Raw genomic sequence first — 12,307 nt, forward strand, 5'->3', positions numbered from 1 at the left:
AGATTTTATTTGTTCTTGAAAACCACATGTCTGATAAAATATCCTTTACATACCAAATATACTAAATCCCTTGTATCCCTTGTACTCTAAAAAGGTGGAAATTATTATATTTGGTATATGCACTTAGGGTAATTCATTGACATGTTAACAGAACTTACATTGCTTGATTCCATGAAATATAGGCAATCCTGACAGCACGAATTCCCATAAAATGTAACTAAATTCGACTTCACCTCACCTCCACAGAAACAGACACCACAGGGACCCTTCAAAATATAAACAAACCTGAATGAAGAAAATGTATACTTAACAACGACGCGAGCTTGACTTCTATTGACCTCTCAGAATGTACACAAACTTCTGTCAAAGGTCAATTACACCATGGGCAGGGGTTTGCTTACTTTTTGGTCGGGGTCATTAACCTTTGACAGTGAATTGTTTACATCTTGGTCTGGGTCAATGACCTTTGCCAGAGCTTTGTTTACTTTTTGTTCAAGCTCATTGACCTTTCGTCGAGGTTTTATTTACATTTTTGAACGAGGTCATTGACTTTTGACAGGGTTTGTTTGTGTGGTGTGTTTTGGGCGAGATCATTGACCTTAGGTAGGGGTTGGTAAACATTTTGGATGAGGTCACTGCCCTTAGACTGGGGTTTGTTTAAATTTTGGATGGCGTCACTGACCTTTGAGAGGAGTTTGTTTACATTTTGGTCGATGTCATTGATCTTTGTCCGGTCCGGTGAGATCAATCCAATAATTTTTTTCGCTTACCGAATGTATTATAAAATTAAGTAAGTTATCAATGTTTTGGTTCCCATGTAAAAGGTATAGATACATATATTCGCGGTAGGTGAAATATGTTGTTGCTATTGAGGGAACATGTTGTTTGAGATATAAAATGACTTTCTAAAGAGTCTTCAGTCTTTTTCATTCTGTTTTTGGAATAATTGAGAAGGATCCACATTTCTGAAAATCAGACGTAACTTCACCAAGAGGTGTTATTGATCTTCATATTCCTTTTTTCATAAAGATCAATAAGGACATGCTTTTACAACGAATGCCTTCAGAATAAGGGATAGAGAATCAACTGCCCTTTTAAGTCTAAACTTATTTACATTTTATTTTTTACACTAAATCAAAGTTGTATTTTGTGTTAAAGACAACACTAGAATGTATAGTTTTAAATTATGATGGAATAATATAGAGGAAGTTGACTAGAAATTCTATCGAAATTAAATTTCTTCATATTGCTTTTTTAAGCTTTTTTAACGTATTTCAATAGCTTACCTTATATGAAGTATGTAAAGGGATGAACTTGTTCGCAGCAACAATAAGTAGCGACACTATTTGTAGTAAATAAAGGTATGTCACTGCTCTTACATAAATAAATAAATATATTTATATTCAACCATTTATATTATATTTATTTACATACTTACACATGTGTATAATTTGAGCTGTAATAAAAACATGTAATATTGATTACAGCAATTGTTGATTGCTGTTGTTAATGTTGTTTGTTGTTGTTGTTGTTATTATTGTTACAACGCTTGTAGCTGCCACTGAGAAAATGATGATTCTACACTTCCTTTGCCCTGCCAACTTGTGCAACTTAACGCTGTCCATCCGTACACTACTCGCTGCACGCTGCCTCCTTAAAGGTTCATCATTCGTATTGTTTTGCCGCAGCTCCTGCAATCGACTTCAATACTCGGTACATAAATATGCAGTTTGTTGTATGCCTTTGAAGATGATTTAATGTTATCAACGCGTCTACAGTCGTAACATGCAACGAAAATTGCGGAAAGCAGTAAAAAAACGGCAGTAACCGGCCAGCAGCCAGCAGCCAGCAGCCAGCCATGGCAGCAGCGGATATGCCGGCGATGTGTGGACAGTAAAATCGCTACTGACAAATAATGAAGTCGGCGATGTGCGGGAAAAAATGTCTATGGCATGAGTGAACGAGCGCTTGCGCTGTGCGAAAAAAGCAGCAATTTTAAGTGAACAGCAAAGCGAAAAAAAGGCAATCGCTTGTACATAGAGCAAAAAATGCCATAGCAACAGCAACAACAGCAGAATAGGAGAACAAAAAGTGCTGTTGTTTGTGCGAACAGCGGGAGCGATTGCAATGATTTCGTGTTGTCGTCGCTGGCAGTCGGTAGGCGATAGTTCAGTAGCCGAAAGGTACCTGCTGTCTGTTGTCACTGCTGCCACCGCCTGACCGCGCCACAGCAGCAACGACATAGGCAGCGCACAAATCGTGCCATCGTGTGGCGGTTCGTTGCTGCTTGTGCTAGCTTGCTTGGCCTTATCGGCGACTATCGCGAGCTGGCTGGAGCTCTGAGCTGAGCCCTCGGTGTCGGTATCCAGGCGTACAAGGCGAAGCCGGTAAGAGCAAGAAAAGCAGAGAGAAAAAACGGCCCAATTGGGCTGGCAAGCGCGATAGCGCCCGCACCGCTACAACAATTCTGTGTTTCACTATTGCGCCTGGATTGGATCTCCTGTTACAGCGTTTTTTTTGTTTGCCGCCCGGCACTTGTGCGCCAATGTCAAAATTCACGTATTCACCGCTGTTCCTGTCGATCTGCGGCTAGTTGCTCTGCTTGTTATTGCTGACAAATGTCACTGTTGCTGCTGCCGCATACGCGAATTACAACTGTGTGTCGCTTTCAACTGCACCGGCCGTGCCGCAGTTGGCGTTGTTTCGATTTGCCAGAAATTGATCCACGTTTTTAATTATTCCGGCGTCGTGTCGCCGATTTCTGTTGCAGCTCTCAACCGGGCTTTTTTGTACTTAAAGGCGCTATGAGTTGGTTGTAGTTTAAATATATCGAATTTAAGCCATTTTTGTTGTTTTCACATCGCATGTTATCCAATTACATTAGTGGTTTGTACATCATTTACTTAATTCAATTTGTATAGCTTCGTCTTCTTTTTCGGCCGCATGTGGTGGTGAGTTCTTAGCGTAGACTCGCTAGCTGTCAACTCCAGTTAGATCAAGAAACTCTGTTAGATTATTATAATTGTTTGAAATATTCCTCCTCTTAATCTTCGTCTGTTTGAAATTGAAAACATTATGTGATTTAATTAAACAAAAAAAAAATAACGGGTGGCAACCCTACTAAAATATTTTCAGCTGAATGACATTTAAAATCGCTGAATTTTTACAAGTATTAAAATAAATCGTTTATCTTTTAAATTTTTTAAATTAAATTTTCAATTAAGTGACAACCCTTCACCAAAAAAGTTTTACATTTCAAGGTTACTACAAGATCTAAAAGAATATTTCTCTACAATAATATTTGTTTTGACTAAAAAATTTCAAATCGTTGCAATTCTTTTAAAATGTCAAGTTCTCTCTCAACTCTCTATCAATATATATATATAAACTCAAACGATTACCAACCTCCCGCCCAACCGACGCGTGGGGCGCAATCCGCAAACGAGCGGAATTTGCCGAGTCATGAAAGGCAAGAGTTTTTAAGTGTCGAGATCTCAAACTGCTCAGCTACAGAAAGAAAAATTTCAACAGCTAAGGTTTAAAATTTACAAAAACAAAAGGTTAAACAAGTAAGGAAAGGCTAAGTTCGGGTGTAACCGAACATTTTATACTCTCGCAATTTATTGAAGAAATTTTATTAAGATAACGCACAAATTTGCCCATAAATTCGGCATAAAGTTTAATAGAATAACGAAAATCAAAATATATAGTATATGAGGGCTGAGGTAATTCCTGAACCGATTTCATTCATAACATTTCATGAATAACATTAAATTAGCTGAGAGATTTACTCATATTTTCGGGCAAAATTTAACCTTACGCGCTCATCCATTTTCCACACATGTCATCAGGGTGTCAATAAAGTATTATATACCGAATTTCATTGAAATCTGTCGAGTAGTTCCTGAGATACGGTTTTTGACCCATAAGTGGGCGATGCCACGCCCATTTTCCATTTTGTAAAAAAATCTCAGTGCAGCTTCCTTCTGCCATTTCATATGTAAAATTTGGTGTTTCTGACGTTTCTCGTTAGTAAGTTAACGTACTTTTAGTCATTTTCAACGTAACCTTTGTATGGGAGGTGGGCTGGTTTATTATCCGATTTCTTTCATTTAAAGACTGTATAAGGAAACGGCTAAAAGAAACGACTGCAGAAAGTTTGGTTTATATAGCTTTATTGGTTTGCAAGATATATACAAAAAACATATTTGGGGGCGGTGTCACGCCCACTTTTCCAAAAAAATTACATTCAAATGTGCACCTCCCTAATGCGATCCCATGTTCCAAATTTTATTTTCATAACTTTATTTATGGCTTAATTATAGCTCTTTATGTGTTTTTGGTTATCGCCATTTTGTGGGCGTGGCAGTGGTCCGATTCCGCCCATCTTCGAACTTAACCTTCTTATGGTGCCAAGGAACACGTGTTCCAAGTTTGCAGCTTCACGGACGGACAGACGGACAGACGGACGGACGGACAGACAGACATCCGGATTTGAACTTTACCTGTCACCCTGATCACTTTGGTATATATAACTTTTTTAATGCTAAAGATCGAATCAGACAGGTTAAATGTGCTGGAATGAGAATTAAAATCATAATATATTTGGCGGAATGGTTCGTTAAACTCAAAATTTGTTCTCGACTGTGAACAATCAATGTGATTCTGTAATAAAGCTTCTACTTTTACATGGCTAGAAAGCTTTCCTCTTAGTTTCGAATTGTCTAACTGTGGGAGAAGCCTTGAAGGAATCTATCGATCCATCTACGTATTTGAAATGTCGATGAAGGGTCTTAATACAATATATCGCTACTACTTTCCAAGAGAAAGGTCAAATTTGGTTGTTAAAGCAAAGGAACCTTAAATTCAAGTCCTTGGTAATCGAATAGAAGTTTAATGCAGATGTGAAGTTTTGGACGAGCTTTTAAGCTTCAACAAAAAAATGAACTTTCGTTCTTTAGTCAATAATAAAATAGATAGAGAAAAGAGTTAGTTTTCAAGCATTAAACATGTGAATAAAATTTCTGTTTTAATTAAAGCAATTAATCGGTAAGCTGATAATAACTTATTTAAAACATAATAAACGAGATTCGAAGCAAGCTGAAGCCGAGTAAATTTAGCTGTCAGCGTCATTTATACGAATACATCTCAGAAACGGAGAAAACAAGTTTCGTAGGAACTCAAAAGAAACAATACACGTATAAACAAAAATTCAAGGAACTCGACTATTTAGTCGTAGAAGAAGTAAAGTCATCTGTGTGAAAATCATACAGCTATTTGTGTGACTATGGGAAATTGGCGGGACAGTAAACGAATTCATAAAATACTTAGTTCAGAGGGAAAACGTTCGCAGATTTCAATTCCATAATAATTGATTCGGGTAAGTTTGATTAATTTAGGACTTACCTCTACTTCTGAAGCTTTAGCTCATTAAGAATAGCTCATTATCAATAGCGTCACACTATGTACCTTCTCGGTTGCGCGATCCTTTTGGCCCAGAGTAGAACGCAAGAGATCGGATGATATAAATGTTCACCTTGTCGCAATAGTGACAGTGAGTACTTACTGCTGAACAGGCATATATGCGTTGAGCTTAGAAATTCCGTCGGATGCAAACTGCCATTGCATGGAGGAAGGCGAAATGGAAATATCATGTCACTTGTCTAACGTTCGTAAGACTGAGGTTGAATCATTTCGATAGTTATACTTTTCACTGATTGGAATGGATATTAACCACCTTACAAAATTTGGAATAGGCTCAAGGCGCTTCGGCGATATATAAGGGTATTCGTTGCGATTCATGCTTAGGAGTCTTTTGGCATCACAATGGGTAGGTGCAGGGGCGAACGCAGGGGGGGTTTTGGGGTGTTAAACCCCCCCCCCCCCCCCAAAGTAATTGAATTTTTAAATAATAGAATTTAATTCTACATAGTCATTTGAAAAATTGTAATTTGTTGTTTTCAAAGCAATCTTTCTGCCGACGATGTATGAATATGTAAAATAAATGAATACATTAGTCACTAACAGCGTTGCCGTTTTGATACATTTGTATCTATTTTGATACTTTTTTTCTAAATTTTGTGATTTGATAATTTTTTTTGTTCACAAACGGCCTATTTTGATACTTTTCTGCTGATAGAATTTAATTTTTTGAAACTATGAAAATGTTAAAGTTGTGGGAATGTAGGCCAATTAAAAAACCCAGAAAAATATAAACTGGACAGAGAAATTTTTTTAATTTGCTTCCAAGTAAGGAGTTTGCCTTATAACTCTGTGGCTGCTGAACTGGATTTTTTTAGATTTAAGGGAAATTGTGAGTCGAAAATGGACTTCTTTTGAAAATTAGTTCTGAACTGAAAAGTCACCAATAAGGTTTCTATTATTTTTTTAGAGTTTATTGTTAATCATAACACAGGAAAACTAAAAACTCATTTATTATGACTTCAGTTTTCGTTCCATGAGCAAACTGTTGTGAAATAAATTTAAATTAAAAAAATTATGCTATTTGCAAAAAATACTTGAGTGCCTTAACTAAAATGTCTATATTTTTAATAAAAACAACCAGAAAAAACTGGTCTGAATTAGATACACAACTTTACTTATTATTTGTTTTTCAAATGAAAATTTTCAAAACAGTGCATCGTTTTTTAAAGATTGGAGCAACAATCCCTATATCTGTCGCTTCAAGTGAACGCTCGTTTTCCTCACTTCGCAGGCTTAAAACATATTTTAGAAAAAAAACTGGAGAAACACGCCTGAACGGAATGGCTCTCTTGAATATCCATAGAGATATAGACGTGACGGAGGAAGAGATTAAAATGTTATGGCCCAAAATAAAAGAAGATTAGACTTCAATTTGTAAATAAAATAATGAAACATTGTCTTTTTACCTAAACCCGCCCCCCCAAATTTTTTTTCTGCGTTCGCCACTGGCTCGGTGACTTTAGCTGCCCATGTGGGATCCTTCGTGACCGTTGGCACAAGGGTCAACCTCTGAACCTAACCTCACCTAACCTGAGACGTTAGATGTAAAATAAAAAAAAATACGTCACCAGTGTAGTTCAGACACCTTAAAATGAATTGTGTTCAGAGTTAGTAGTTGATAAAATATAAGATATGAGTCAATGAGGAATGGATAGTAGTTCTAAGCATGAACTTATTAAATTAAAGAATGGACAATTCTTTATGAAGCGTTTACGAATTCGACTAAGGTTTCAATCGCATTACATACAGCGAAGCTCAAATTCACAGGTTTTGACTAAGATGTCTCATGTGCAGTCTTCTTTTGCGCAATTTAAATAAGTGTTGTCTTTTGTGGAATTAAATATCAACACTTTGAGTCTTGAAACAGTTGCTGTAGATTTCCCATAAAGTTTATAAAATTAGTTTTATTATTTCTGTTTATAATTTCGTTTAAGAAATAATATTTAGTGGACCTTGAGATTAGCTACCATTTTCTTTACTGAAATTCAAAGACTTTCATACAAATATAAATTGCAATATCTTTACTGCTCGCTTCCACTGGCTATATAGCACAAATAACATATTGGACTGCTCTATTAAAAGCGAAGGGAACTGTTGCAAAAGAAAATTTGAGATATCTGCTTTCTGCTACTAACATATGGACTGTGAATGTTATAAAGTCACATATATACAAGTAAGTCAGGTGAATATACATATTAATGTGTGTGCACTTACCGCTCGAAGTATCAGGTGCATTTCACCAGCAGTCATAGATGCTGCCACCGTTGAACCGGGCTGGTGCAACTGTACAACCTATTTCTAATTCAATTTCGTTTTGATTTATTTCTTCGACTTTTTGATTGTGGCAAAAGTAAGTAAGTAAGTAAATAGCAAAGTAGCGTTGCGCGGAAAAATAAATGCAGTGGAATGAATGGAATAGTCACGAAGATGATGCACCGGCGATTAAGTGAAACGCAGCGGTGAATGTAGCAGACGCTGGCGGGAGGGGGGAACAGGTTGTGGCAAATAGGCAGTGATATAGAATTGCAACAGAGTGAAATAAAAACTCGCAAATAAACCAAAGATGCCAACTACTCGAAATAAGAGTTACAATCAAATAACAGTGAATGTTTGTGACGGTCGGGGGTAGAAGAGGGGTAGACTGCAGCTGCAGTGGCAATAAAAGCAGTAGAAATCTGCTGAATTTAGCGAATTCGAAATTGCTGCTCAGCGTACAGCACATTGATATGACCGCGATAGGCATGTAGTTGGGTGGTTGTTGAGTGGTGTGCGGGGGGTGCCTCAGTTTGCGCCGAAACGTGCCACACACACACACATGAGACATGGCGCTGGTTTTTTTATGCGCACACTACACTAACACACATTTCATTTTAACGGTTCTAAACGACGTTGGCTTATGTGCTGCAGCGCCATCGCTCGCTTAGATTTATAACAATTTTCGTTGATTGCACATTGCGCATGCGCGGCAGCACCGACGCACAACAACTCTATACGTGTACGAGTGCCAGCCGGCGCATATGCCGCGTGCGCAGTGCTTTGCTGTGGCCTGACCCACAATTCAATGTGTCTTTCTAGTTGTAAAACGCTTTTTGTGGCTGCTCATTCTTCTCGTTTTTTTCCACTCGTAGTTTTTCTTTAATGCACGTTCAGCCGCTGGGCGGGTGGCCGCGGTTTATTACTCAATGGACTCGTTGGTGTGGGTCGCGAAGAAAAATAAGAAATAAAATAGCAAATATTTTCAAGCGTTTGCGTTGAGAATTTTCTGCCAAACTTTGGAAAGTTCCTCGCGCTGAAAAGGTTAACCCGATTGTTGGCCGTTAAATGAGTTTAATTTTAATTAATAGTGTTTTGGGTCTGTTTACTGGCGTCTGTGTGGGTAAGCTTGCGCTTCAATGGCTGTGTATCGTCAGTAATAAATAGCATTAAGTTTGAAATTAGTGTTGTGGCAGATGATGATGTTGCTCCAGTGCAATCTCTTTTGTTGATGGGCAAATTGTGCTGGGTTGTCCATACGTGTCAAAGGTTTTGATGGAATATATTTGCGAAATTGTTGATGGACAAATGCATACAAAAATGTTAATTCGTTACTATCCTTGGCTAGATTGCAAACTACTAATCAAACTAAGTTTAAAAACAAGTAAGGAAGGGCTAAGTTCGGGTGTAACCGAACATTTTATACTCTCGCAATTTATTTATTTAACATTATTGATATTATATAATACACAATTCGTCCTATATATTAATATCAATATTTCCATAGCTTTATTTATGGCTTAGTTATGGCACTTTATGTGTTTTCGGTTTTCGCCATTTTGTGGGCGTGGCAGTGGTCCGATTTTGCTCATTTTCGAAAGCACCTTCCTATGGTGCAAAGAAATAAGTGTGCCAAGTTTCATCAAGATATCTTAATTTTTACTCAAGTTACAGCTTGCACAGTTGGACGGACGGACGGACGGACAGACAGACAGACTTTCGGATTTGATTTTTTCGAACTCCACTCTTCACCCTGATCACTTTGGTATATAACCCTATATCTAACTCGTTTAGTTTTGGGTGTTACAAACAACCGTTATGTGAACAAAACTAGAATACTCTCTTTAGCAACTTTGTTGCGAGAGTATAAAAACCAAGAAATTTCACATTTAATGGGGAATGTTTATTATCATTCGAAAGAACATTCTTTGGCATTTATTTTTTAAAGATTATCTCTACGGTTCAGATGGCCCATTCGGTGAGTCCAATTTTTGATGGCCCGTTCGAATATTTCGACTGGTAGCCGGTGAATTGATTGATGCGATGTGTGGTAAGTGGCGCCGTCTTGTTGAAACCAAATGTCGCCGGCCCACAAAGCACACCACACCGTTGCTTTTTCTGGCTGAAATGGCTACTATTGAATCTCTTCAGGTTGCTCTTCGTCCCAAATGCGACAATTTTGGTTGTTTATATACCCATTGAGCCAGAAATGGGCCTCATCGCAGAACAGAAGTTGACTCGAAAACGTTGGATCTTCTTGGAACTTTTCAAGAGTCCATAGAGCGAAACGATGTCGCTTGGGAAGATCGAGCAGCTTCAGTTCTTGCACAAGCTATATTTTGTACGCTTTCAATTTAAGATATCTACGTAGAATGTGCAAAGTCGTTTCATACTTCATTTTGATTTTACTTAATTTTAACAGATCTTGAGACCAACTTCCGAAAGTGATTCTGTTTACAACTTCTTCTTCTTTACTTCTTGTTAGGATGTTGGTATCGTTTTCTATAGAACATTTACATTTGAATCCTTCTTTATTCACATAAAATTGTTAATGTAGGTTAAAATACTTTCAAACTCTGCACAAAATTCATAAACATTTATCTTCCAATATTTGAACTCATAATCGAATTCACTCGATGAACTCATATTATTTATTAATAGTGACATGCATATACATACGAGTATATTTTAAGCCATGAATATATTTGTCGTCATCAACGTCATCATTACTCGCCTGAGTCAACGTCTAGCGTTAGCGGCGTTTCTAATGATGACAGTCAGCGTCAGTTGGCGAAGTTAAATGCTGATTGAATCTCATAAAGTGATCACGATTCGAATATTACCGTATGAAGTGGGCGTAGCACAGGCTGTTAGCTAAGTACACACAAACATACTCGTAAATATGTGAAAATGTCTGCAAACGAAAAGTTGAATTTTCATGCACAACAAAACGTTGCTAGTTGCTTTTTGATTTTATTTGTATGCTTACTTATGTATAATGTGCACGTTTTATTCCATGCGAGTTGAGTGTAAGCGAAATTTTGCGTTCACAAATGAATCCGTTAGTGAGTAATATCGATGCTAATTTCAAAACGGGTTTTATGCTGTTAACTTTATTTGAGTCTAAAATCCTGATATTCGACACTTTGGATAAGAAGTTTTAAAATTTTTCGATGGTACTTGATTCCAAAACAAAGGTAAAGAGGAATCCCATGAGAATGGCAGAGCTAAGACCAATTTTCCGGTAGTTTCTATAAAGAAGAGATGGGTGATATTTACCGAACCTAGTTTTAAATTTGTTATCATGTGTAATTCCGCCGGAATTTTGATGAATGAACTAAACTTCTTTTTTCCGAAATTTTCACTTTTGCTGAATTTGAAGTGGATATTATACAATAATTTCAGAAACAGTCAGGAGAGCTCGCCGATTTAATGAGGGTTTCAAGAAGCAAATAAAGAAGATGAAAAATTGCTAGTAATTTAGATTTACAAAAGATTGCCATGTCTGGTTGGAATAAATTCCAGCCGAGAGGAACAGTTTTCGACCACTTTTTGCAATAATTGGGGCTGTATGTCTGCAATAAAGGGGTTTTCAAAAGGGACGCTACAAAAGTAGACCGATAAGGACAATAAACGACGCCACATTTTTCCCACTCTTTTGACATTTCTCTTCATTTGCCACTTGTTTATGAAAAGATAAACGATCTGACAACTAGTCGAAATTATTAAAATTTACTACCGAAATTCGGAATCAGTGGCCACAACATTAAGAGCGCTACGTCCTACGTAGCGATGAGGCGCATTTCTGGCTGAATGGCTCCGTCAATAAGTAAAATATGCGTTATTGGTCATTGCATCCCCAAAAAATTTGGGATTGGTGCGGTTTATGGGCCGGCGGTGTCATTGGACTCAATGATAACCGAATATTTTCGATCCAAATTGATTGATATGAAGTTGGACAGTATGTGGTTCCAACAGGATGGCGTCACAAGCCACACAGCGAATGTCACAGTCGGTTTATTGAAAACCAAGTTAGGTGAACGAGTAATCTGACGAAAAGGTACAGTCTGGTGGCCGCCTCGGTCGTGCGATTTGGCGCCGTTAGACTATTTCCTGTGGGGCTTCGTCCAGTCTACGGTCTATGCCAACAAGCCAGCGACGGCTGATAAACTTCGTAGGAATATCGAACGTGAAACTGCAGCAGTATCGTCCGTTTTATGCTTGAAAAGCGTCGAATGTTGGGTTCAGCGACTGGACTTCTGCAAGCGTTCCCGTGGCTGCTATGCAAAAGAAATCGAGTTCCATACATCATGCGCTCTTATTAAAAAAGGCTTTACTTCAAAAGTTAGAAGACTAGTCTAGCGACTATGGTATACAATCACTAAATGCAACGATTACCAAGAATACATTAGTTATCATTTTATTATTTGAAATCAGAGTAAATACAGAATTCTCGCGGCATTTCTAGAAAATAACTGCGTTACTGCTTAACTCACTGATATAAATACACTTAAATATATTCGGTTATAAGAGAACCAAATACTTTACCACGCTTCAACTCCTTTCGAAG

This window comes from Zeugodacus cucurbitae, chromosome 3, assembly GCF_028554725.1.
Source record: "Zeugodacus cucurbitae isolate PBARC_wt_2022May chromosome 3, idZeuCucr1.2, whole genome shotgun sequence".
NCBI lineage: Eukaryota > Metazoa > Arthropoda > Insecta > Diptera > Tephritidae > Zeugodacus > Zeugodacus cucurbitae.